The sequence below is a fragment of the Giraffa tippelskirchi genome, chromosome 3 (assembly GCF_054371585.1).
Source record: "Giraffa tippelskirchi isolate mGirTip1 chromosome 3, T2T-mGirTip1v1.2.pri, whole genome shotgun sequence".
In the NCBI taxonomy this organism is placed as follows: domain Eukaryota; kingdom Metazoa; phylum Chordata; class Mammalia; order Artiodactyla; family Giraffidae; genus Giraffa; species Giraffa tippelskirchi.
Genome location: NC_137277.1, coordinates 107,579,298 through 107,607,282, shown reverse-complemented (window position 1 = coordinate 107,607,282; position 27,985 = coordinate 107,579,298). Strand labels below are relative to the sequence as shown.

Here is a 27,985-nt window from a genome sequence, read left to right as displayed (position 1 = left end):
ATTGCAGTCTTTATATTTTGTGCTAGATGGAGATAATTTTTTCATACTTACCACTTGGTAGTATCTTTATTAGATAACAGGAGAAACTTATCTCCCAAAGTCCCAGCTGGTGAAGAAAAATTTTATATTTGAATGTCATTGCTGGCAATTATTGTTTGCTAACAAAAGAAGCTATAGCCTTGTGAGAGGAATGAATGTCTTATAGAGATGTTTTATATATATATATATATGTTTTATATATATATATATGAATGTCTGTGGAGCTGTCTGGATACACCTATTTGGTTCACCCCTTTAAGATGGTAAATGGGGCTGGTGTTCAGTGTTGCCTAGTATTTTCAATAATTTGAGGAAGAGACTTTCTTAGAAGAAGGCTGAGAAACTAATGAGTGAATATCTGATTATTGCTTAATAATATCTTTAGTAGAAAATGAAGGGCAGTCTCTCTGATAACTGTTCCTTTGAGTTCTGAATCTATTATTCCTTACCTTTTGGAAGAACTGTTCAGCCATGTAAAGTCTGGCAGGGAGAAGGTATTTCTCCCTTACCTTTGATTAAAAAATCCATGTAAAACAACATCCCAGTAGCTTTACACAACAAATATTTCACTAGATCTGCATTTTTTAAATTATTCTTATTGGTATCAGTAGATTTTAAAGAGAACACTCAAGTTTTAGGCTTGTTTTATCTGAATTGAATATAAAAGCAACTTTATTGAGGTATACTTTCATATCTTTTTGAAATGTGAAGTTCAATGAGTTTTAACAAATGTATACACTTTATTGGAGAAGGACAACCTGGCAACCCACTCCAGTATTCTTGCCTGGAGAATCCCATGGACAGAGGAGCCTGGTGGGCTACAATCCATGGGGTCACACAGAGCTGGACACAACTGAAGTGACTTAGCACGCAACACACATACACTTTTACAGCCACCACCACTATATATATATATTATATTACATCTCTATAAGCCTCCCCACAAATTTACAATTTTTCAGTTAATAGCCACCCTGGTCCCCACAACCTCTAGTCCCAGGCAGCCATTGATCTCTTTGTCTCAGTATAGATGTGGGTTTTTTTCCCTTTCCTACAATTTTCTATAAATGATAGCTCATTTGCACTCTTTTATGTCTGGCTTATTTCACCCCATGTACCAATTTTAAGATTCATACATATCATGGTACAAATCTGTGGGTTATGCTTCCCTCCTCTCTTTTTTTGGTTACATAGTATTCCATTATGTGAATGCACTATATGATGTGTTTATCCATTTACCTGATGAAGTATAGGATTTTTCTGATTTGGAGATATTATGAATAAATCTATAACACTATGAACATTTGTTGATGAGTTCTTTTGCTGTTGCATTTTCCCCACTGACAGTTACATAAATTTTATATGTGGAGGAAATACTTCAAAGAAAAGCAAGAGGAGTTATGCATGATATAGTTACAGCTTCCTTGTTTCGTTATTTAAATTTTCTTCTCTCTTTCTGAAGATGGTGTGATGTTATCCTTTAGGTGTTGGAAATATGGCAGCATGCAGTTTGCTTTGTAGTTACTGTGTTATATCAGTTACCCAGGACCCGAGGGAGTGGCTACATATTTGGGGGTTGTTTCTACTCCTTTTTTACACTTCTCTCTCCTCTGTGACATGGTTGGTAATGTCATGCCTGAGAGGATGTAGGCATGTGGAGAGTATTCAGTACTTCCTTGAAGATTTTAATGTTTTTCACTGGGAGACTTTCTCCTCTTTTTCTGTGCTATTTTCAGCTTTAGTTCCTTTTACAAGCTCTTATTCACTGCCCCCTCACCCTGTGTTCCCAAAATCATTAGCCTCAGCACTGAAGATACTAGGAAAAGGGCCAAGAAAAACCAGCTTTAACACAGTCAAGTCACACATTTTAAGCATGCCTTGATTTTACCTTCACCTGTGAAATATGTGAGATCAGCATATAGTTCACATAAGAAATGACTTAATTCCAAGAATCAGGATGAATGATATACTTGCTCTCCAGATTATGGTGACATTCCAACCTTTCTCAAACTTGGGGGTTTTCTTCATCTAGTTCCTTTGTGCTTTTCCAGTCACTTGAATTCTTTTATTTAGGTTCTGACTATTGCGAATATCACCCTGAAATGCCTTCTTACTCAGTAATTCGGACCTCAAATACAACAGTGTTCTTGGAAAGTATTCAAACCTTCAGTAATATGAAGTCTGAGAATCTAAGACCAGTAGATATAGCAGCATGGAGACCTTCAACCCTGCTTATTGTGAACGATTTAAAGCAGTCAAAGGAGAAGTATATCCCACTGAGGTAGTAATTACTGAGCTCAACAGCCTACTGTTAAGATATTAAATTAAGGCCAAATAAGATATCTAACCAAACTGCCTCTTAAAAGTAGTGACTCATAGGCTAATTGATGTGAGAATCAAATAAATATTATGGAACTCCTTTAGGGGGAAGGAATTCTTTTGGATTTAAGTTTCATTTAATGGAATTCACTGAACCTCTTCAAAACTTGCCATAAATTGTCCAATAAAAGGCATGAAGTCTTGAAAGAGTTTAAATCATCTTTTAAAAGGGGATGAAGAAACTCTTTTCCTCCCACCACATGAGAAGAGGAATATAGTGCTGTAAATTCCCCTGTAATTTTAGTTATGGGGACCTGAATTTGGAGGAGAATGTCTAGTTAAAAGAGCACAGGCTGGCACAGAGCTGCCCAAGGCATACAAGAAAGTGGGCTTTCAAGAGACCTTACCAGGGAGCAGTCAAATGGAGGGATGTTACTCTGGTGCATTAAACAAAATGTACCGGAGTAACTGTTCAGTCAGTGAGCCTATGGTTTTGTTTTCCTCATAAGAGTGTACTGGTTTTGTGAGTTCTTTTTTTCTAATTTGCTCTCCAGGTTTTATTTTTAAGCAGCTTATAGGTTGCTGTCTGCTGTATATTGGCATCTTAATAGGTCTAGAGTTTTTACAATTTTTGTATGCAATACACAACCCTCAATTAAAACTACAAGTCATATGAAATGATAAGACAATGAAAAAAATAGACAAGAGGAAAAGACCCTCATGGCCTCAAATAATCGAGCAGTCAGACATAGTGACTAAAGTAACTATCCTTTCAAGGAGATCGAAGACCAGATTGTGGATTTGGGGAGAGCCTAGTAACTCTTACAATTCTAAGAATTTTAAGAATTATAAAATTGGAAGATACAGTATTCGAAATTGAGAACTCAACATGTGCGAGTAAAAGCAGATTAGATTCAGCTGAAGAAAAAAAATAGTAACTGGAGGATAAGCCAGAATAAAATATCTAAAATAAGGCCCAGAGAAACAAAAGAATGTGTGAAAAAGAAGAGACGGGCAAAGACATAGAGTAGACACTAAGAAGATCTTACATGCATGTCATTAGAATTCTAGAAATAGAGAATAGTGTAGAAGCAATACTGAAGTAATGTCTGGGAATTTTCTAAAACTAATAAAAACATCAATCCTTAGCTTCAGGTTCTACATATTGTATCCCTAGGCATTATCTGGTTTCCTGAGTGACCATCAGAGGGTCAGATAATACGGTTTACTAGTGCTGGAGAATTAGTTGCTCATGAATAAAACTTAGAACAGTAAGAAGTGGAAAGTATCTAAGAAGGTAAATTCCCCCTCTGTTCTTTCTTCCATTGAACAGTTATACGGTTTACTAGTGCTGGAGAATTAGTTGCTCATGAATAAAACTTAGAACAGTGAGAAGTGGAAAGTATCTAAGAAGGTAAATTCCCCCTCTGTTCTTTCTTCCATTGAACAGTTCTAGGTGTGATTCATTCTTACAACTCCTATACAGAAGGTATAATGCCAGAAAGTTAACTCAGCTGCTGAGCAGCCTATTATGTTTCTTGGTAGCTTGATGAAATATGGTAACATATTTCATTTCATTTCTTATATATTTTCTTGCCTCATTTTCCTTTTTCCACATTCATACTGCCTTAGGCTTGCACTTCTCAAAGTAAAGCATGCATTTCCTAAACACGGTGTTGATGGAAAAATGCCAGTTACAAAGGAATATACATTGTAAGGTTCCATTTATGTAACAGATACAGGCAAAATTAAATTATAATGTTAGAAATCAGTGATTCTAACAGATGATGATAGTTAGATAGTGATTACTTTTGAGGAAGATGAAAGAATAAAGACAAGACATAGGGACCATTAGGGAAACTTTTCTGTGGTGTCTACAATTTCCTATTTCTTTGGCCAGAATAGTATGTACATTAGTGTTTAATTTATGAAAATTTATTGAGTGATACGTTTATTTTTGTATTCTTTTCCATGAATATATCATGATTTACAATAAAAATTTAAATGCCACAGTAAAGATAGTTTTACATCTTTCAAAATACACAAATGACAATTTTTGATTCCTTGTAGTTTCCATGTTTTACTTTATTTTTGCTTATGATTTTACTGTAAAAAGCAAAGGAAGCAACAAACACATCTTTGTTAATACTACTGATCAACAACTTATATGGATTATTTCTGACTGTCACAGTGTTTTGTTGGATCAGTGTTATTACCATTTTATAAGTGAAGAAAGTGAGACTCAAAAAAAGTTAAATGATTTCCTTGGAGCATTCTACAGTACCAGGAGGGATCTGAGAAAGTCATGGAAAAGTGAACCTGCAAATATACACTTAAATGAGCCAGAAAGCAATATTAATGTGTTCCTCCAGTTCACTACTTGTGCCTTATTACCTAAGTGTGTGATATTTTAACAATAAATTATGTGCAATTTTTATCTGTAGAAGTTCAATTTGGATCTGTTTTAAAAAATATTTCCCATGTTTCCATAATCTCAAGCTTTCCTCTGCCTTCTTGAATATATGGAATGCACTTATATAAATATTTGATTTTTAACGATTTTCCTGGTGACTTTTCTGGTGGCTCAGTTGGTAAAGAATCTGCCTGCAATGTGGGAGAACTGGGTTCAGTCCCTGGGTTGGGAAGATCCCCTGGAGAAGGGAACGGCTGCCCACTCTAGTATTCTGGCCTGGAGAATTTCATGGACTATACAGTCTGTGGAGTCACAAAGAGTCAGACATGACTGAGCGACTTTCACTTTAACTGCAAATTCTGTTATTTATGTTATTCCTTCATCAGTTTCAATTGACTGGTCTTTTTCCTCATTGTGGTGCTATTTTCTTGCTTCTTTTTCATGCCTGAATATTTTCCAGGACGTCACACATTGTAAGTGTTTCGTTTGGGGAACTAGCTCTTTCTGTATTCCTACAAATAACCTTGAATTTCATTCTAGGACACAGATAAATTGTTGAGAAGCATTTGATCCTCCCAAGGCACTGATTCTTGCTTTTAATCTTTGTTAGGTAAGACCGAGGTAGCCTTTAATCTAATTTTGTGCAACAACTGAGACAAGACCCTTCTGAGTTCTTTACCATGGATTACAAAATTTTCCTATTCTGACTGGTGGGAATATAAACTGGAATGCAAACAAGTCCAATCCCTGGGTGTACTTCAGTGATTTCCCTCCTGCTCCTTCTGGGTGCTTCTCTCCCTGGCCATAGGTACTTTCCTTATACGCATGCACTGATCAGTATTTAGTTCAAGACTTAAGAGGAACCCTCTCCAGATGTCTGGAGCTAGGTCTCTGTAACTTTTTCTTTTCCAGTACTCTTCTCTGTGAATTACAGTGTCTTGGTCTCTCTGGACTCCCAATGTTGTCCTCTCAACTAAGGGTGACTATTTGGGTCTCTGCTGCCTCCACTGCAGCCTGGAAACTCTTTTCAGGCAGTATGTTAGGGTACTTATAGGGCTACTTCTTTTATTTCCCCCTTCACAGAGATAATCACATTGTGCATCCTGAGGTCCGATGTCTGAAAACCATTGTTTATATATTTTGTTTCTTGTTTGTTTGTTTTAGGCTGGCATATATAGCAAATCCTTGTTATTTCATTTTGACTGAAAGCAGACGTCTAATGTGTTTATTTTGATTGTACCTTGTTCTGTGTTCTACAAGGGAAATAAATATGTGTCTTGTTACCTGAATTGGGAGTCATCTCTCCACCTGTTAACTAACGGCAAGTGTACTAAGTGAAGTTGTAGTATACTTTGTAGGTATGGAAGTCTGCATTGACCTGTGACACACATTTTCTATCTACTAAGAGCAGATACTCCCATTCCTTTTTCCTCATCAGCTCTTCCAAAATATTTATATATTGCTGTTGGTGTGTGTTTATGTTAGTTGCATCCTACTTTTTGTGACCCCACCCTGGACTGTAGCCCACCAGGCTCCTCTGTCCATAGGATTTTCCAGGCAAGAATACTGGAGTGTGTTGCCATTTCCTTCTCCAGGGGATCTTCCCGAGTCAGGGATCAAACCCACTTCTGTTATGTCTCCTGCATTGGCAGGCAGGTTCTTTACCACTGTGCCATCTTGGAAGCCCATTGCTGTTGGGCAAATATGCTGAACTTGAACATCATTTGATTGTTAGTGAACCATATCGTCCATCTAAACTATTACATGAGTCCTGACTCTAGCCATAAAATAAGCAAAATTGATAATCTGTTGGGGAATGCCCTAGGAGCTCTTAAGAACATTATCTATCAAAATTTCATGACAACACTAATAGGCAGCAGTATCCTTATTTTGTTATCACTGATATTTATGCCAAATCCCCAAGTAGATAATAAATACTCCAAATCCAGCAGTTATTATTTCAACTCTTGATGTCTAGTTAGTGCCACATAAACAGATTATGAGTAAGCTTTCCCTTACCTTGATTTTTGATATTTAATGATATCAAAGTTACCTCGAGGAGAATCTAAGGTAAAAATCATATGGTAAAAGCTAAGTGCGCATTCATGCTATGCTATTTGGATCCTATTTCCATGATTCCCTGCTGCTGCCTGGGAGGAAAGCTAGTTCCAGGAAAGAGTTAATCCTTCCTTTAAGACAGAGTTTATTCTCTCAACCTTTTTTCCTCTCTTTTCACTGCAAGAACCAGGCCTATTAATTATCATTTTTGAATCAAGGTTATGCAAGGTAAAGCAGTTCCAATTTGCAAACTGATGAAATTTGGCAAATTCAGTGCAAATTTCCAGGACAGTGTTTAAGCGCAGCACACCTGCCTGCACCTTCACTAGAACTCATACTTTGTCAGGTGCACTTTTTCAGACTTTGCAGGGCTGAGAGCCAGAGCCAGAATGCCTCAAACCCCAAACAGGCCTCTTTGCATGTGGAATTCCCGGCATGCAGACTTACAGGTGTTGCAATATAGTCACAGCTTGTCCTTAAGTGGGGCTGATAAATGAGCCCAAATTTCCGTTTTTGTTTCTCTTCCCCTGGCTTTAGTTGCTTTCAAGCGTGTCCTTCTTTGCCCAGTGCTTTTTCAGTTGCTTTCCACTTTGTCCTTCCATGCCCCGTGCCTTTTCCTGCCCTTTGCCTACCACAACTCTTAGTTCAACTGGGCTACAGCAAGTGGAGTGGATTCATTATGGAGAAAAACCTAGCTTCTGTTCACTTGTTACCTAGTTAATAACTCACCTTTACCAGGGGACATATTGATTGACCCAAACTAAAGAGGACATTTCTTAAGGAGGCTAAGAGGCAGCATAAAATCTTTCCTACATCCCACTCTACCAAAGTAGTTGCCAACTCTACTCTTCCTACATGGAAGGCCAGTGTTTGTCTTATTTGCAGTCTCAAAAGTACGATCTGTTGTCTCACAGGCATTTCCTTTCTGGATCACAGTTTAAAATTAATAAGCATTTACCATGGGCTTATTATGTGCTTGGCATTGAGTAAGAAGTTTCACAAGTTTCTTTATATGTCACTAAGCCTCAAAGGCAACTTTGTGAAGTAAATATTTTAATCCTCACTTTATAGATAAGAAAACTGACAGTCAAAGAGGTTAAGTGACTGTTGAAGTCCTCCCAGTAAACTGTAGAGCTAAGATTCTAACCTCCATCTGGTTCTTTCCACTGCACACAGTTTGGGAGCAAAATTAATTAATATGAAGATTCATAGGCCATGTGCATTAAGCTGCCCACTTATGCTCAGCAGGTTTATTATAAGATCATTATATTTATAAAGTGCAGGATTATACATGCAGCTTGCAATCAGATAGCTACGGGAATCAAACTACTTAGTTCATACTGCTTTGATCTTAGCCAAGTAAAGGTCTTTCCTGAATCCATGGAGCAAACTATGAGGCATGCCTTAGAGGTACCCTAGAAGAGCGAGAGAATATTGAGAAGCTTTAAAAACTTGATAGTTGGAGAGAATATTTGGTGATACAGCACAAAGATTTATTGTAGTAAAGTATAGGTTGAGTTTGGTACAACTATTCCAACAGAATGACTTAATGGTTGTGCAAAAATAAATTCAGCTTCCTTATTTTTGCTGTGTGAAGAAGTCTTGGTACCATTTTAACCTCAAGTTCCTTTTGTCTTTTTGTATTCATTATTTTGGGAGTTGATGTCTGATAGAGATAAAGATAAGGTGAAGAAAAGAGGGACACATTGCATATATTTGCAAGCATTTTAATGGTTTAATCTGTTCAGCAGTGTATTGCTCAAGGAAATTCCTGTAGGGATATCTGTAAGCAAAATGTTTTAGGAAACTGTTAGATTTACTGAGAAGTTCTTGTTATATTTTTCCTTTTCTTTTAAAAAAATTTTTTTACATTTTATTTGTTTATTTAATATTTATTTATTTATTTACTTTACAATATTGTATTGGTTTTGCCATACACTGACATGAATCCGCCATGGGTGTACATGTGTTCCCCATCCAGAACCTCCCTCCCACCTCCCTCCCCATCCCATCCCTCTGTTATATTTTTCTTAAGTTGAGGTAGGAAGGTAGAGAGACTGACAAGTATTTTCCCTTCTTTATCTTGTCCAGAAACTTATAGAAGTAGCATGTTATAGAACAATTCAAATAAATCAAAAGTGAATCTCAGAAAGAGGACGCCATTCCCACCTTCCCATCCCATCCTCTTCTGACTGTCAACCTCACTTCTTTCGCCAGAGGTCACCTTTGTTAATAGTGTGTGACATTCCAGGCATCATTTTTCCTAGCAACTCATAAACCACACACAGACACACACACACACACACACACACACACACACAAACACACCTGGCACAACATATGTCACTCAATCAGACCTCATTATTCATTAATAAGGTTTCAATACAGTGTTGATTCATTCATATCTTTTACTGTAAAATCTAATTAACCATCTCCCTTGCAGAGAAAACTGATGAGACCTGAGAGACTCAGATGATTCAGGCCAGGATTATTTGGTCCACTTGCCTTTCTGATTAAGCAGCTGAGTTAACAGGTCACTGTGTCTCATTCAATTGCAGCATTGGTTTTGTCCTTACATCTTTGATTTTAGTGATTTTTCAAGCCCCTTATTGTTGCTGCTGCTGTTGTTGATTGGGAGAATTGAAACAGTAGCTGTCATGTCATGGCTTAATGTGTTTGTTTTTGTAGAGAGAAGGACCCAAAAGGTAAATCTGTCTTCTAAGTATTTTCCACCACTGTGGACCATTTCTAGAAAGTGGCTGTGATGAAAGTTTCCAGCCTAGACTCTGTTGTCAGCCCCTCCACTCTGCGTTACCCAGTTCCTTCCTTTGTTTATGCCACAGGCCTTATAGTTATCCCTGTCTTCTAACCCCTTCTCACACTCCACATCCTATATGCATCCGGAAATCCTTTGGGCTCTACTTTTCAGATAGAAACTTACAATCTGACCACTTACCACCACCATGGTTGCTACTCTAAAGCTCCATCATCTCTTGCCTGAGTTTCCCTGCTTCTCCCTTAACTCTCCTACTGTTGATTCTCAAACCTGCCCTAGAGTAATTCCTATATCTGCTACTCCTTGGACTGGAAGCATCAGCAAAACCTGAGAGCTTATTAGAAATAATAATTTCTAATAAGAAATAAGAATGTCTTATTAGAATCTCAGACCCTGCTCCAGACCTTCTGAATAAAAATTTGTATCTTAACAGTATCCTCAACTATCACAAGACTATCTGTGGTGAAAGATCATTAAAAAAAGCCCATCAAGCAACCAATAAAAACAAATGAAACTTTGAATCCATCATGGACCAAAACTTGTAAAATGAAAAAAAAAATTACCAAAAAGTAAAATTTAAAAATATGAAAAATAGATATAAAAATACAAGCCCTAATTTTGTATTATTTGACTCAGTGGACCTAAAATTCATCTGTCAAGCTGCTGTAGAAGTTTCTAAATACTGCCCCCCAATATCTTCACTAAGGTTTTTGCCGACCAATTCATGGACTAGCACCTGCGCAAGGACCCTCTCCTGTCTCAGCTCTAGCTGCTCTGCTCTCCGAGACTTTCCCAGATATCACATGTATGCTTGGGTCCTGAACTCTGGCTGTTCCCTCTCCCTGGAACCCTCTTTCCTAATTTTATGCGCTCAGCTAAATCCATCACCTCTTCAAGTCTTTTCTCAGTTGCCACCTTCTCACAGCCTTTTAACCTACTCTCCTTAGTGTTGAAATATTCTTACGCTTCTCATGTCCCTTTGTCTTGTGTGTGTGTGTATGTGTGCTTAGTCATGTCCGACTCTTTGCAACCCCGTGGACTGTAGCCTACCAGGCTCCTCCGTCCATGGGATTCTCTAGGCAAGAATACTGGAGTGGTTTGCCATTTCCTTCTCCAGGGGATCTTCCCTGACCCAGTGATCGAACTCAGGTCTCCCGCATTGGAGGCAGATGCTTTAACCTCTGAGCCACCAGGGAAGTCCTATAAAGTGTTAAGCATTGTTAATAATTAGTGTAACTTAAATATACAACACAAAAGATTTCTAGCTGTGGTTACCTCTGGGAAGGGGAGAAGGATCGATCAGTTCAGCTCAGTTCAGTCACTCAGTCATATCCAACTCTTTTCGACCCCATGGACCACAGCACGCCAGGCATCCCTATCCATCGACAACTCCTGGAGCTTGCTCAAACTCATGTCCATTGAATCGGTGATACCATCCAACCATCTCATCCTCTGTCATCCCTTTCTCCTCCTGTCTTCAATCTTTCCCAGCATCAGGGTCTTTTCCAGTGAGTCAGTTCTTCATATCAGGTGGCCAAAGTATTTGAGCTTCAACTTCAGCATCAATCTTTCCAATGAATATTCAGGACTGATTTCCTTTAGAATGGACTAGTTTGATCTCCTTGCAGTCCAAGGGACTCTCAAGAGTCTTCTCCAACACCGCAGTTCAAAAGCATCAATTCTTCGGTGCTCAGCTTTCTTCACCGTCCAACTCTCACATCCATACATGACTACTGGAAAAAACCATAGCTTTGACTAGATGGACCTTTGTTGGCAAAGTAATGTCTCTGCTTTTTAATATGCTGTCTAGGTTGGTCATAACTTTTATTCCAAGGAGCAGGCATCTTTTAATTTCATGACTGAAGTCACCATCTGCAGTGATTTTGGAGCCCAAGAAAATAGTCTGTCACTGTTTCCATTGTTTCTCCATCTATTTGCCATGGAGTGATGGGACTGGATGCCATGATCTTAGTTTTTTGAATGTTGAGTTTTAAGCCAACTTTTTCACTCTCCTCTTTCACTTTCATCAAGAGGCTCTTTAGTTCCTCTTCACTTTTTGCCATAAGGGTGGTGTCATCTGCGTATCTGAAGTTATTGATATTTCTCCCGGCAATCTTGAGACTAGCTTGTACTTCATCCAGCCTGGCATTTCGCATGACCATGATGTATTCTGCGTATAAGTTAAATAAGCAGGGTGACAATATACAGCCTTGACGTACTCCTTTCCTAATTTGGAAACAGTCTGTTATTCCATGTCCAGTTCTAACTGTGGCTTCTTGACCTGCATACAGATTTCTCAGGAGACAGGTCAGGTGTCTGATATTTCCATCTCTTACAGAATTTTCCATAGTTTGTTATGATCTACACAGTCAAAGGCTTTGGTGTAATCAACAAAGCAGAAGTAGATGTTTTTCTGGAGTTCTCTTGCTTTTTTGATGATCCAGTGGATGTTGGCATTTTGATATCTGGTTCTTCTGCCTTTTCTAAACCCAGTTTGAACATCTGGAAGTTCATGGTTCATGTACTGGTGAAGCCTGGCTTGGAGAATTTTGAGCATTACTTTGCTAGCATGTGAGATGAGTGCAATCATGCTGTAGTTTGAACATTCTTTGGCATTGCCCATCTTTGGCATTGCGATGAAAACTGACCCTTTCCAGTCCTATGGCCACTGCTGAGTTTTCCAGATTTGGTGGCATATTGCGTGTAGCATTTTCTCAGCATCATCTTTTAGGATTTCAGATAGCTCAGCTGGAATGCCATCACCTCCACTAGCTTTGTTCGTGTGATGCTTCCTAATACCCATTTGACTTTGCATTCCAGGATGTCCAGGTGAGTGAGCACACCATTGTGGTTTTCTGGGTCATGAAGATTTTTTTGTATAGTTCTTCTGTGTATTCTTGCCACCTTTTCTTAATATCTTCTGCTTCTGATAGGTCCATGCTATTTCTGTCCTTTATTGTACCCATCTTTGCATGAAATGTTCCCTTGGTGTCTCTAATTTTCTTGAAGAGATCTCTAGTCTTTCCCATTCTGTTGTTTTCCTCTTCTTCTTTGTATTTATCATTGAGAAAGGCTTTCTTTTCTCTCCTTGCTATTCTTTGGAACTCTGCATTCAAATGGGTATATCTTCCCTTTCTCCTTTGCCTTTAGCTTCTCTTCTTTTCTCAGCTATTTGTAAGGCCTCCTCAGACAAGCATTTTGCCTTTTTGCATTTCTTTTTCTTGGGGATGGTCTTGATCCCTGCCTCTTGTACAATGTCACAAACCTCCATCAGTAGTTCCTGAGGCACTCTGTCTCTCAGGTCTAATCCCTTGAGTCTATTTGTCACTTCCACTGTATAATCATAAGGGATTTGATTTAGGTCAAACCTGAATGGTCTAGTGGTTTTCCCTACTTTCTTCAATTTAAGTCAGAATTTGGCAATAAGGAGTTCATGATCTGAGCCACAGTCAGCTCCCAGTCTTGTTTTTGCTAACTGTATAGAGCTTCTCCATCTTTGGTTGCAAAGAATATGATCAGTCTGATTTTAGTATTGACCATCTGGTGATGTACATGTGTAGAGTCTTCTCTTGTGTTGTTGGAAGAGGGTGTTTGCTATGACCAGCGTGTTCTCTTGGCAAAACTCTGTTAGACTTTGCCCTCCTTAATTTTGTACTCCAAGGCCAAATTTGCCTGTTACTCCAGGTATCTCTTGACTTCCTGCTTTTGCATTCCAGTCCCCTATGATGAAAAGGACATCTTTTTTGAGTGTCAGTCCTTGAAGGTCTTCTAGGTCTTCATAGAAGCGTTCAATTTCAGCTTCTTCAGCATTACTGGTTGGGGCATAGACTTGGATTACTGTAATATTGAATGGTTTGCCTTGGAAATTAACAGAAATCATTCTGTCAATTTTGAGATTGCACCCAAGTACTGCATTCCAGACTCTTTTATTGACTAGGAAGATTACTCCATTTGTTCTAACGGATTCTTGCCGACAGTAGTAGATATAATGGTCCCATTATATAGATATAATTTGCCCATTCCAGTCCATTTTAGTTCACTGATTCCTAAAATGTCGATATTCACTCTTGTCATCTCCTGTTTGACCACTTCTAATACCTTGATTCATGGACCTAACATTCCAGGTTCGTATGCAATGTTACTCTTTACAGCATTGGACTTTACTTCCATCCCCAGTCACATCTACAGCTGGGCATTGTTTTAGCTTTGGCTCCATCTCTTCATTCTTTCTGGAGTTATTTCTCCACTCTTCTCAAGTAGCATATTGGACACCTACCAACCTGGGGAGTTCATGTTCAGTGTCATATCTTTTTGCCTTTTCATAGTGTTCATGGGGATCTCAGGGCAAGAATCCTGAAGTGGTTTGCCTTTCCCTTCTCCAGTAGACCATGTTTTGTCAGAACTCTTCACCATGACCCATTCGTCTTGGGTGGCCCTACACAGCATGGCTCATAGTTTCACTGGGTTAGACAAGCCTGTGGTCCATGTGATCAGTTTGATTAGTTTTCTGTGATTGTGGTTTTCATTCTGTATGCCCTCTGATGGATAAGGATAAGAGGTTTATGGAAGCTTCCTGATGGGAGAGACTGACTGTGGGGGAAACTGGGTGTTGTTCTGATGGGCGGGGCCATGCTCAGTAAATCTTTAATCCAATTTTCTGTTGATGGGCGGGGCTCTGTTCACTCCCTATTGTTTGACCTGAGGCCAAACTATGGTGGAGGTAATGAAGATAATGGCGACCTCCTTCAAAAGATCCCATGCATGTACTGCTACACTTAGTGCCGCCAACCCGCAGCAGGCCACCAGTGGCACACGCCTCCACCGGAGATTCCTGGACACTCACAGGCAAATCTGGGCCAGTCTCTTCTGGGGTACCCCAGTCTCTTCTGGGGTAACTCCTCCTTTCTTCTGGGTCCTGGTGCACACAGGGTTTTGTTTGTGCCCTCCAAGAGTCTGTTTCCCCAGTCCTGTGTTAATTCTATAATAAAATCCCACTGGCCTCCAAAGTCAAATTCTCTGGGGGGTTTCAGTCCCTTTGCCAGATTCCCTGGTTGGGAAATCTATTGTGGGTCCTAGAACTTTCTTAACAGTGCAAGAATTTCTTTGGTATAATTGTTATGCAGTTTTTGGGTTGTCTGCTCGGTGGCTGTATGGTGGTTAATGGTGATCTCCAAGAGGGCTTATGCCACAAGCTGTGTGACCAGGTAGCTGCACCCAGAGCCCCTGCCCCAGTGGCAGGCCACTGCTGACCCATACCTCTGCAGCAGACTCAAACACAGGTATGGCTCAGTCTCTGTAGGGTCTCTGGGTCCTGGTGCACACAAGGTTTCGTTGAGCCCTTTGAGCATCTCTGGTGGGTATGGGATTTGATTCTGAATGTGATTCCACCCCTCCTACCATCTTGCTGGGGCTTCTCCTTTGCCTTTGGATGTGGGGTATCTTTTTTTGGTGGGATCCAACATTCTCCAGTCGACAGTTGTTCAGCAGCGAGTTGTAATTTTGGAGTTCTTGCAGGAGAAGATGAGCACATGTCCTTCTACTCCACCATCTTGCTCCAAAGGATTGATGATGGAATGTAAAAGATTCTGTATTTTCCACTCAATACATTTCTACCTAATTTAAAATTTTTAAAATGGATATTTGTTACTTTAACAATTAATGATACACAATACAAAGGATGAAAGGAAAACTTTTTGTTGTTGGTTTACTTCTATCCTGTTTCCCAAATTGACATATATTTGAAATTAAATTGTCATAACCATCAGAGCAACATTAATAATAATAAGAGTTTATGCAATGTATACACTGTGCTTGGCCTGGTGCCAAGTGCTTTACATGCATTATCTCATTTACTTTTTTCATTCTAGATTTCATTTATTTTTGTGATATCTATTGTGTCAGTTATCAGTTTATTGCCTCTCAGCTCCAAATTCACTTTTCAGTATTTGCTCTGTAGTGATAGATGGAGCTCCTTTAACCGTTTCTGCTTTAGAGTGAACATGAGGTTAAGGATTCTTAGTAGGGTGTGATGGAAGATGTTGGCAGCAGAATGGGGTCCCCTGTTTCCATGCTGTAGCACAGGAGTCACTGGTGTGTGTGTGAGGACATCCAGTGGTTGTCTGTTTAGCCATGTGTTCAGAATGCACATGGCTCCTGGGTGGTCTCGCAGTGTAGCCCCAGTGCGGCCAGTGGCCACCTTCACATAGTCTTCTCAATATGGGCATCTTGCTACGCAGTCCTCTTGCCCACTCTAGTACCACAATTCTTGTGGCTCACACACTACCTTCTTTGTCTTCTGTGGGCTTCCCATCAGGGACACCTCATGCCACAGACCACCTACCTCACAGATGCTCCACTCTACCTTGTACCCACATGCTGGCCACCAGCTGTGTCTCATGTACCTGCCTGGGCTCCAGAGGGGTGCTTCCTGCTTGCTCAGGACAGCAAACCAACTCTGGCCTGGCAAACCACTTCTCTGCCATCCAGTGGGTTTAGCTATACCTTCTCTAATGATGTCATTAAAACCCATCCTTGGGGAGAATCTCAACCCTAGGGAGATGGTCCTCTTTCAAGATTATCTTTCCTTGCATAATGTTCCTCAGTCCTAGACCATTTAAGATTTTATTATATTTTATAGGGATTCTTTTATAGTGTAAATATCCTTCCTATTAAACTTTCCTGTTTAAATCACTGTGGTTTCTATCCCTTGATAAGATACAAACTGTGGCAAGTTATTTAACTTTTAAAATTTTTGCATCTTTTAAATTTGTTATATTTTTACTGTATTACACCCTACATGAAGTAAGGTGGATGAAGCTTAAGTCTATGCCTCAATGAATTTACACACACACACACACAAACTGTACTCAGATGAATTTATAGAACATTCTGTTTACCCAGGAAGGGTCTCTCTTAGCCCTTTCTAGTCCATACAGTGCTCTCCTCACAAATGTAACCAGTATTCTGATAACTATCACAATAGATGAGTTTTTCTTAGTCTTAAGAAAATACCTTAGAAGCAAAGAAAGAAAGTGAAGTCCCTCAGTCATGTCCAATTCTTTGCGACCCCATGGACTATAGCCTGCCAGACTCCTCCATCCATGTGATTTTCCAGGCAAGAATACTGAAGTGGGTTGCCATTTCCTTCTCCAGGGGAATCTTCCCAACCCAGGGATCGAACCCGGGTCTCCTGCATTGTAGGCTGACTCTTCACGGCCTGAGCCGTGAAAGGCCTGAGCCTATATTCCCAAAATTTTCTGGGAATCCAGAAAATACCTTAAATATGTATATTCTGTGATTCATATAAATTGACTCATATTGTATGCATATTTTTATATCTGCTTTCATTCTTTCAATGTCTTTGTTCTATCTTTGTTTCTTCTGTCTCTTATTTCTCTTTTATTGCCTTCTTAGGTGCTTCACTTGTAGTATTTTAAAGTATAACATATTGTGTAGCTTTTTTAGTAGATTCTCTAGGTATTGTAATGTATATACATAACTTAAAATAGTCAACATGTATCAGTGTTTTACCACTTAAAGTGAAGTGTAGAAATGTTACTTCCATTTACTTCCCTACTTTTTAAAGAATTTTTAAAAGGTTTTCTCTATATATCAAGCACCCTATCAATGGTGTTAGAATTTTTACTCTTTCCGTTTTGTAAGAAGCTCATTTGTATCATTTCTTTTTAGATTCCACATATAAGGGATGTCATACAATATTTCTCTTTCTCTATCTGACTTACTTCACTCAGTGTGACAATCTCTAGATCCATCCTTGTTGCTTCAAATGGCAGTATTTCATTTTTAATGGCTGAGTAATATTCCATTGTATATATATATATATATATATATATATATATATATATATATATACCACATCTTCTTTATCCATTCTTCTGTTGATGGACATTGAGGTTGCTTCCATGTCTTGGCTGTTGTAAACAGTCCTGCAATGAACATTGGGGTGCATGGATCCTTTCGGATCATGTTTTTCTCTGGATATATGCCCAGGAGTGGGATTGCAGGGTCATATGGTAGCTCTGTTTTTAGTTTATTTAGGAGCCTCCGTAGTGTTCTTCATAGTCGCTGTACTAATTTACATTTAAGTTTGGTAAGTTTTATTGTTCTGTCCTCAAGTTTATTGATTCTATATCTGTCATCTGCACTCTACTATTGAGTGAATCCAGCAAGATAAAAAAAAAAATTCAGTTACTATATTTTATAGTTCTAAAATTTTCATTTGGTTCTTTTTTAATAACATCTTTATTTATTGTTGTTAAGATATTGTCTTTTTTTTTTTTTTCATTTGTTTCAGAAGAATTCCTCAATGATTTTTGAAGTATTTTTATTTTGGTGGCTTTAAAATACTTACCAGATAATTCCAACATCTGATTCATCTCATGTTGGCATCTGTTGGTTGTCTTTTCTCATTCTGGTTGTGATTGTTCTGATTCTCAGTGGAGTGAGTGACATTTGAGTATCCTGGATATTTTGGATATTATATTATTAAACTCTGAATTCTATTTCATCTTTTTTGGTATGCATTCTTCCATTGAGGTGTAGCAAAAGGGCTGAGTGGGTGTATATATTCGTTTAGCACTGTGCAAATGTGGGACACTGATTCACAGTGCTTTGTGACAGATGGGTGGGGTGGAAGTGCAGTTTCATTGGTCTCCCCAACACCTTACCAGTGCAGGTGGGGCATTAGCTCAGAGTGAGGTTTTCCTCTGAGAGATCCCAGCTGACACCAGTAGACTAGTTGTACCTTCTCCCCATCACTTCTTTCCACCCCTTGATGTCAGTTCTCTGTTGGACCCATTGACACTGGAGTGGGGATGTGAAGCAGAGTGATGATGAGACTTACTTCCCAATAAATCTAGACATCACTGATACCACCTGGGCAGGGCAGTCAAAGCACCCTCTGCTTTTGTTGGGCAAGAGGTGAATATCAACTCCCCACAAAGCCATGCAGACATCAATCTGGCAGGAGAATCAGAAATTTTGCCTGTTTTACCCAGGTGAGAGTTGGAAGAATCTCCCTCTGTTTGGCCCTGCTGGCTCCACTTTGTGGGGAGATTGAACTACCATTGTCTGATGTCCCTGTGTTGGGGTGAGGGAAGTGAAGTAGTCAAGGATATGGGGAATAAAGATCAGCTCACCTCTTGGTCTAACTGAAATTGTGGAAGTGTGTGTGTGTGTGGTGCGGGGTGGGGAGTGGATTTTCCTTTGGTGTGCTTGGTTTGAGCAGGGTAGATATTGCCAAACATTTTTGTTCTGTTATGCCATCGTTTTTCTGGTATTTTGACTAGGAGGAATAGGCTTTTCTTGAGAATTTTGTGTGTGTGGTGGAGGGTCTGTACCTGTTCACAGTTCTGGGTTGGAGGCTTCTGCAGGGCCCTTTCTGAGATATACAGAAGGCAGTGAGAAATGCAGGTAGCCAATCTCAAATCCCAGGGAACCTCTACAATCTGCCTGTTTCTTCCCACCTTTCAAAGACCATATAGAGGTGTCCTTCATGTTACGTGGATGATAAGAGATTGGATCAGAAAGAAAGAGGCTAATTCATTTTGGGAAGTACTGAAAGTAACCAACTATATCTTTTGAAGAGCCTTCGTTTTAAAATTTTGTGAGATCCAAGTTATCATTTCCTTTTTCTTTCATGAATCATAATCTCAAACTAAATAAGATGTTGCATGCATGCATGCTAAGTTGCTTACAGTAATGCCCAACTCTTTGTAACCCTATGGACTGTAGCCTACCAGGTTCCTCTGTCCATGGGATTCTTCAGGCAAGAATACTGGATTGAGTTGCCATGCCCTCCTTCAGGGGATCTTCCCGACCCAGGGATTGAACCCTCGTCTCCTGCATTGCAAACTATTCTTTACTGCTGAGCCACCGAGGAAGCTCCAAATAAGATGTTAGCAGCTGATTTTTCATAAATGTTCTATGTCAGGTTTAGGAAGTTCCTTTCTATTTATTGTTTGTTGGGAATTTTTCATTAGTCATGTGTGTTGAATTTTGTCAAGTGTTTTTCGTACATTTGTGAAATGATAATATGTTTTTTCTTAGTTTATTAATTTGATGAAGTACTTTGATTGATTTTTGCCTGTTAAATTAACTTTGTATGTCTAGCCCAAATCACACTTAGTCATAATGAATTACACTTTTTATATTTATTGGATTAAACTTGCTAAAATTTTATTTAGAATTTTTGTATGCATTTTCATTAGGGATATTGGTCTACAGTTTATTTTTTCTTATTATTTCTTTGTCAGGTTTTCCTTAGTATTACTTTGCTATACATTTACCAAATTTTCTAGACCTTCTCAGTGCCCACAAACCTCATTTCTATTTCTTGTTTCAGCAAGTCTTCTTTTGATATATTCCCACTTTGCCAACAATAATTAAAGCCTCCGATGGTAGTAATTAACTTCAAGGTCAAGAATAAATTAGTATACATTTGAATTACAATCTTTTGATTTATAGTGGCCCAAAAATGAAGGTAATTAAATGTTACAGCATAAAACTGTGATCAGATCTTTAAGGATGAATATTCAAGTAGTTCATTTAAATAAAAAACTTGAAATTAGACAAGACTAATTTTTTTTTTTTATTGAAGTATAGTTGATTTACAATGTTGTGTTACTTTCAGGCGTATAGCAAAGTGATTCAGTTATACATATGTATATATCTGTTCTTTTTCAGATTCTTTTCCTTTCTTGTTGTTCAGTAGTTAAGTCGTGTCCAACTTGGAGATGCTGTGAACTGCAGCACACTAAGCTTCCCTGTCTTTCACTATCTCCCAAAGTTTGCTCAAATTCATGTCCACTGAGTCAGTGATGTTATCTAAGCATCTCATCCTCTGCCACCCCCTTCTCCTCTTGCCCTCAATCTTTCCTGAGTCAGGGTCTTTCCCAGTAAGTCAGTTTGCATCAGGTGGCCAAATTATTGGAACTTCAGCTTCAGCATCAGTCCTTCCAATGAATATTCAGGTTTGACTTCCTTTTGGATTGACTGGTTTGATCTCCTTGCTGTCCAGGGACTCTCTAGAGTCTTTTCCAGCACCACACTTCAAAAGCTTCAGTTCTTCTCTGCTCAGCCTTCATTGAGTATAAAAATGAAAACTTTTACAGAAAATCTTTTATTATTCTCACACCAATTTTAAAAGGTTTTTTTCCCCCATTGGAAAACTTTAGTGATCATGAAGAATGCAAACATGATACATACTTAAGCCTGTTCCTTTTTTGCCTCTGCTGGTTGAACTTTCCTAAACTTTTGTGAACCAATTATGCAAAGTGGCAATAATTAATTTGCCTCTTCCTACAAGTGAAAGCTTTTTACAAAGGATGATTATTAAATTATTAGTTTCTCTAAGGGGAATGGAAAAAGAGGAAGTAAGTCCCTATTATTTGAAGAAATATGGGGTTTGAAGAACAAAAGAATGCAAATAATGTCTTTGACCCTGGCTCTGGTACCACAAGGAGACTCTGCCATCTCTTTCTCTTGGACAATTTTCACACAATGAAGTCCCTCATTCCCTGAATACAATAACACCTTAAATTTGGTATTTAAACCAGGTAATCACTACAAACTAATATTTGTTTAAAAAATAGTTATTAGATTCTCTGATAAATAGAACATGAATCTTCTATGCATTTCAAAATTTAAAATTGTTTTCCTTTGCTTCTAAAAAAATTAATGCAAATTTTAAAATTTTTAGGTAATTTTAATTATATTAATATTTTCAGTGCTACTCTTTTCTGAAACAGCCTTATTTGAAATGTTCCCATGTCTCAAGCACTGTGTTTTCTATCTCCATTCTATGTCTTGAAATGTGTCAGATGTTTAGTAGGATCTCAGGTGCTCTTGTGCAAAGTTAAGTGACAGTATAACCTGAATGGGAGCATTATTACAAAATAAGCCACTATTGACACTTTGCACTCTATGACCCTTCTCAAGATTTAAAAAAAAATTTTTTTTTTAATAATTGTATTTATTTTTGGCTGAGCTCAGTCTTCACTGCTGCTTGGGCTTTTCTCTAGTTGCGGTGAGTTGGGTTGGTGCATAGGCTTAGTAATTGTGATTCCCAGACTCTAAAATATGGGATCTGTAGTTGTGGCGCAAAGGCTTAGTTGCCCTGAGGCATGTGGGATCTTCCTGGACCATCTCCCACATTGACAGGCCAATGCTTTGCCACTGAACGACCAGGGAAGCCCTCAAATATTTTAATAGTAAAGCCAAGAGGAGGAACTTTTCCTCAGGACCTTCCCTGTCCCTTCCATCTGCTAAGTCTTGGTGTTCCCTCAGACTGGATCTTCAAGATAACTCTAAGAACTTTCTGTTTTTTAAGAGTTGTTCAGAACTTTGTGCTTACCAATTAAACTCTTTGTTTTCAAATTATTTTTGGATCTTTGGAAAGTGGATTTTCTGTCTTTTCATGGTGTTTGAGCAGAAGATAAGGTGTTATATGTACTATTTTATCAGATATACACTTTAATCTTTGCAACACTCTGGATGTTATCCATATATAACTTTTTTTTTTTCAAAAGAGGATGAATGAAATTCCACCTGGGAGGAATTAAGTGTCATAGTCAAGATCACACAGCTAGTTGATAACAGAGTATGTTCTGAATTCTAGGTGTTCTTGAACCCACCATGAATGCTATAGACATCCATGACAGCCCATGGTCTTGTCGTGAACTACAGTCAGGATAGTCTAGTGTCTGTTTAGTAGAAGAATGGTCTACAGAGGTGGACATCATGCTCAGAAGAGTGCAGATTCATGCAGCATTTAAGACACTGTGAGGGTGTATTCGTAAACCCTTTACAGCATTATCTAAAGTGATACATGTTCAATCATGGCAGATAAATAAGTGACTATGAAATGAATATCATTTTTCTACTTCCATGAGTTAGCAGATCTGCTTATCAGAACATTAGTGACAGAAGTGAAATCTCAGCTTTCTTTTTGCACCAAATTAAAATTCCATGAATGCTATAAACCTTAAATTTCCATAAAAAAAATATTTTCAGTTTTTGACATGTAAAGACAGTTAAATTAGATTGGAATTAGAATATTCTGAAATCTTTACAAAAGAGTAAAAGCTGCCCCAAATATCTACAACTTAAAAATCCCTTTCTTGGCTGAAAGTATAGCTGTATAGCTAATATTAATGGATAGAATTTTTTATTTTTTTATACTTAAAGAAGGTTCTGCTTTATATTCTTTGTTAAAAGAAAACCCTACTGTTATTTCTTATGAGAAAGATAGTCTTTGTTACTCATCATCTTATAGAAAAATAGAATTGTAGATATGTTGGTGAAATTGTCAAGATAATTATAATTTATCGCCATGCATATTGTAGAGGAAGGAAAAAATTTTTTCCTCTACCCTTTGTTCTTGGCTATCCTAATAATTAGATTAACATAGGACAGATTAACAGGAGGAAAACAAATTTAGTTATGTACATACTGGGTTCTCATAAGAATATGTGACCCACAGTCAGTCAGGAGATTGAAGCTTATATGTTGCTGTGAGTTCAGGAGAAGGAGCAGGGATCTGGGACTTCAAAGAAGAGGAAGACAGGGAAATGGGAAGAGCAAATGTTTGGTGAGTAAACGGTAGCCCTGTCATGCAGAGACAATGGACACGGAAAGGAATCTGATCTCCAGGCCCAGCTGAGCTTCCCCAGCTCCCCACAGCTTACCACACCTAGCCCATAGTCTTTGTAATTATTTCCGGCGATAGTTCTCTTCCTGGACCAGGCCACCTTTTAGGCAATTACGGGAGAGGTAAAAGTTTTTCCTAAATCTGCTGGGTCTTGATTGTCTTCAGCTCAAAATAGTCCATGTGCCAAAGCTGACACGTTTTGGAGAGACTTGTTCTGACCCTCTTCACTGTCTTCATTCCCTAAAAGATCTGATTAGCCTTTAGGTTTACCAGGCAGTCACAAAACTCTGTTTAATATAAGATTGGAATACTGGTTCTCAATAAGTGCTGCAAAAGCATCGCATAGTGTAGCAGACTATGAATGTCTCTCTCAGTACTTTGGGGAGCCCTTTGAAGACTGCTGTTGTTGCTGATGACAATGATTCAGTCTGAAAAACTTTTGGGCACTGGGAGCCACCTCATCCAGAAGGGCCTGTGGGTTCCATAGCCATTTCATGAATGGTAGAGGTACCAGATACCCACTGTCTTGCCTCCAGGTGGGAGATAGCAGCCTGGTATGATCTCACCAAATCAGAATGAGGCTGGGTGTACCAGAAGTCAATCCCTTGTTTAGCATCTCTGCCTTTTCATCTTACTTCTGCTGGTCGCTCCCAAGAGTACTCCCTTAAAAAATAACTTCCAGAAAAATCTTACTATCAGGCTCTGTTGTTTAGAGAACTAGACATAAGACATGTGGCAATTTAACCTATAGAATTATCTCCCTTGCCTATATTTCAAATTGTCTGGGTTCAATTTTAAAATATATAGGTCCTTTATAGTGATTAAGATCACTGCTTGTGTTATTTGATTCAGTTTTTCCCCTTTTCTGTGCTCTTCTTTCATTGGTGGAAGAATACTGTGGTTACGTATTCATAATTTCATAAGCTATTGAATGTGGAAAGAAAATGTTCTTATTATTGGTATATTTGAGGAAATTCCTAAAAGAGCATGACACATAGCCTAGTCACAATTAATGATAATCTCCTCCTTTCTTCCTATATGTTTTAGAAATAATTTTATAATCACTTTTCTGGCAGCTTCTCACTGTGTTTTTTATGTATTTGTCATTTTACCAGACTGGACGTACAACAAATATGAAAACAGAACCTGATTTTTTTACCCCCATCTTATGTGGATATCATTAATTTATAAAGAAGTTGTTTTGCTTTTTTTTAAAAAAAAAAGACAAACAGCTGGCTTGATGGAAAATCTGCTCTGATCTCCAGAGAACAGGGAGTTCAGACATGATATAAATTGACAGAGGGTGAAAAAGTAATCTTCAGGCAGATAAGTTAGTGCAGCCAGGATGGGCAGGACAAGATGGCATTTGCCAGAGAGAGGAGAACACAGGGTATAAGGTCACACAGTGCACTTGGAAAAGGTGATGTTGGGAAATGATAATAATCAGCTTACCAGTGTTTACAGTAATGAAAGAGTGCTAAAAAATATAGAAATGAAGTTTTAGATATGTGACATGTAAAGGTGGTTCATCTGCTTAGAATCCTTTTCAAATTACTGTTCTGTCTCAGTTGATGTTTTCCTAAACACCAGTAGAGGCCTCCAGACACTTCACTAAGTAAACAAATGCACCATCCACACATGGAAGCCCATGGTACCCATTGTGTCCACTGACATGGAGAGAAATCAGATGGAATCTTTGCGGAAGATGATTTCAGCCAGAGTCAGCTGTAATTAGAGGAGCTGCTGATCTTTGTTGTATAGCTTGCCCAAAAACCGATTACAAAAGAAAGATACTTGTTTAAGAATTAAAGGAGGTCATGGTGTGTATAATTGTTGTTCTTTTAAACTGCATTTAACTGATCGTCACAAAATGGGCATTTCTCTCTTAATAATCCATTATGTTATCAGTAAGACAGTTCGAACTTGCCCAGTATTCTTGGAATCAAAATAAGAATACTGGAGGGAAATGGAAACCAGGTAATTAATTCATGGACCTCCAACCTGAGTTATTTGGCAAGTACCACTTTTTTGTCTCAAGTTCTCAACTGAGCATAATCCTAAAAGAGGAAAAAAAGAAAAGTTTGCTAAAGAGTCATGACCCATGGAAGCTTCATAGAAAATGTAGCTAACTTATACAGAGCCTGCTAATGACAGGCTGAAGCACATCTTTTGTTTGGAAGTATGTGTGCATTTGTATGTGTGGTTGCAAATAAGCACCAAGGTCTACATGATCATTATTGATTAACTATATATTTCTCCCACTCAGGTTTTAATGAATAATCATAATTAGAAGTACTCCAATGCCCTAAGATGTCTACTGCTTCTGAGGTAAATCTTCATCAGATTCTACCTGTCACTGATAAAATCCACTCAGCCCCAAACCTTTATTAACTGCTTTAAGACTCCAGCGGCTTCTTTATATGTTAGACACTTCTCTGTCTGTACCTTTAGCTGACAGTATAAACACATTCATTTTGCTGTCACATCAATTGATTTTAGCTAATTAGGAGTGTTTTAGGGGCCTTAATTTGATAAGGATGTGTGAATGCATTTTTTCCCCCACAGCAGGTTTGCTGTTTGCTGGGGCATTAGGGGAGTGTTAATTAGGCACAGTTCTGTCAGGTTGATGGTTTTTAAACAACACTCACCAAACAGAAACTAAAACGGTCAGAGCAGAAACTGGGATTGTGGCCGTTGGTGTGATTTGTCAGATTAGGTTAGTTACCTTTGGAATCGTAATCTGACAGAGGTGAACACGTTGTGTACCCTTCAAGCACCAAATCTGACTTTTCCTTCAGCCAATGTTCCTTATGGTGGAGGTCTTCCTCTCCTCATTTCAGAGACTTTCTGGAGGAGGTTTCTCTCTTCAGTTACTGTCATTCTCTTGCAACCCTGCAGTATCCAGTTTGGTGTTCATCCTGGCCCTTCTTAGTTTTAAAAGCCAAAAGCACAGCTTTTGAAAATTCACTGGCCCTGAAGTACATGCAGAAAATCTTTTGAACAGTTTGGGTCCTGGGATTTCTTTGTTCAGTCTCGTCTGCTGAAGGCAGAGCGGGGCTGGCTGGCGTTGGGTCAGCCGGGAGCAGTGAAGCAAAGGGAAACAAACAACAGAGCAGCTGAAATTCCTGCCTGGCGCTTGTTTGCAGATGGAGCTCATACAGTGTCTTTTGTTTATTTGTGAGACTTGACTTAGGGAATGCATAAAAAGGAACTTGAAGTAAGTAACCATTTAAGAAATGGGGAAAAGGGATGTCTGATAACAGCATTTTCAATTTTGAGGCTGAGAGAAATGCTCATTTATATACTGTGAGTTTTTCTGCAAAGATACAGTTGCTTTGTAAGGCATATACATTGTGTTCCCTTTGTTTCTCTTGTAGCTTTACACTAACCATTTACACACTTGTCTTCTATCCTGCTTGTGATCAATCTATAAATAATAGGATCAAATAAAACAATCTCTGAATGTCCTCCAGTGGTAATCATTTGATTCTGCAAATCAAACCTTGAATGTTAGCCTCATTACCAAAAGACCAGTTGAATTATTAATACCTTCATTGGAAATACCTGCTGTTATCTGCTGTTTATAACTATCTTTGAGTCCTAGACTATATGTGCCTAAAATAAATGGAGAAGTGAACCCCTTAAGAGAGTGTCTGTCTCTCTGAAAAGAGTCTTGATAAAGTGGAAAAAATATGATATTTGGAGACTCCATCCATTTGTTGGTTATAAACTTGTTCACATGGTCTTTGTGACTTAATTGTCTTCTATGTAAGATGATAATGCCTGTCTTCTAACATACTTAACAGTACTACTTTTTTTTTCTTTTGTCATCCTACTGTTTGTCCTGATCCTTTTTACTTTTGAAAGTCACAATCATTTAACAATAGCTGGAAAATAATAAATATTTGTTTATGTGACTATTATCTGCTTTTCCTCATTAATATAAGCTCCATGAGGATGTGGTATCACTATGTGGGTCATTCACCACTGTGTCCCTATCTCCTGGCATGTAGTAGACATTCAGTAAACATTTGTTGTACAACTTAATGCAATATCAGCTATTATGGCACCTAATGTTAATATCATTCTTATTTTTTTGTAGTTAAAATTTACTAGCTAAAATCCAACATAAACACAAATTACATAAAAAGAAAAGCAGTATTTATATTTGTATTTGAAGTAAGGCTGAAAAAGAATTATGCAAACTTCCATCTGAAGAACACAGGAAAGTGCAAATCCAAACCAAAGAAAGGAAAAGAAGGAAATTCTAAAAATAAGATCAGAAATCAATGAAAAAGGAAACAAACTTAAAATAGAGAAAAATCAACAAACCAAATTTGATTTATTGAAAGTACTAATAAAAGCAATAAATAAATCTTTAACAAAACTGACCCAAAGAAAAAAATATTACCAATGTTAGAGATTAGAAAGATGGTCGATAATATAGACAGTAAAACATTTAGAAAAGCAATATTGAGAAAACTTTAGGCATCTACCATGTAGAATAAATGGAAAAATTTTATGAAAAACAACTTACCAGAAGTGATACAGTCTAAATGACCATATGTGTTTTGAAGAAATTGAATATATTGTTACTAAAACTTCCCACAAGAAAACTTCAAGACAAAAAGACTTCCTCATAAATACTTATTAATATTTATAATAAGAATGAGCTTGTACAAAATGACTCTAGAGTATAGGAGAGGAAGAT

At 38.2% G+C, this 27,985-nt stretch overlaps 1 protein-coding gene across 18 annotated transcripts in view; it reads left to right on the top strand.

The window, feature by feature from the left end:
- LOC145542948 (uncharacterized) overlaps positions 1–27,985 on the top strand; it is a 564,353-nt gene that overhangs the window by 159,551 nt on the left and 376,817 nt on the right. For 9 of the 18 annotated variants that reach the window (XR_014080291.1, XR_014080295.1, XR_014080286.1 and 6 more), the window contains one exon: positions 25,541–25,602. The exons of the other annotated variants lie outside the window; for them this stretch is intronic. The gene's annotated coding sequence lies outside the window, so the exon portion shown is untranslated. The remainder of the gene's footprint in view (positions 1–25,540; positions 25,603–27,985) is intronic. 18 annotated transcript variants of the gene reach the window in all.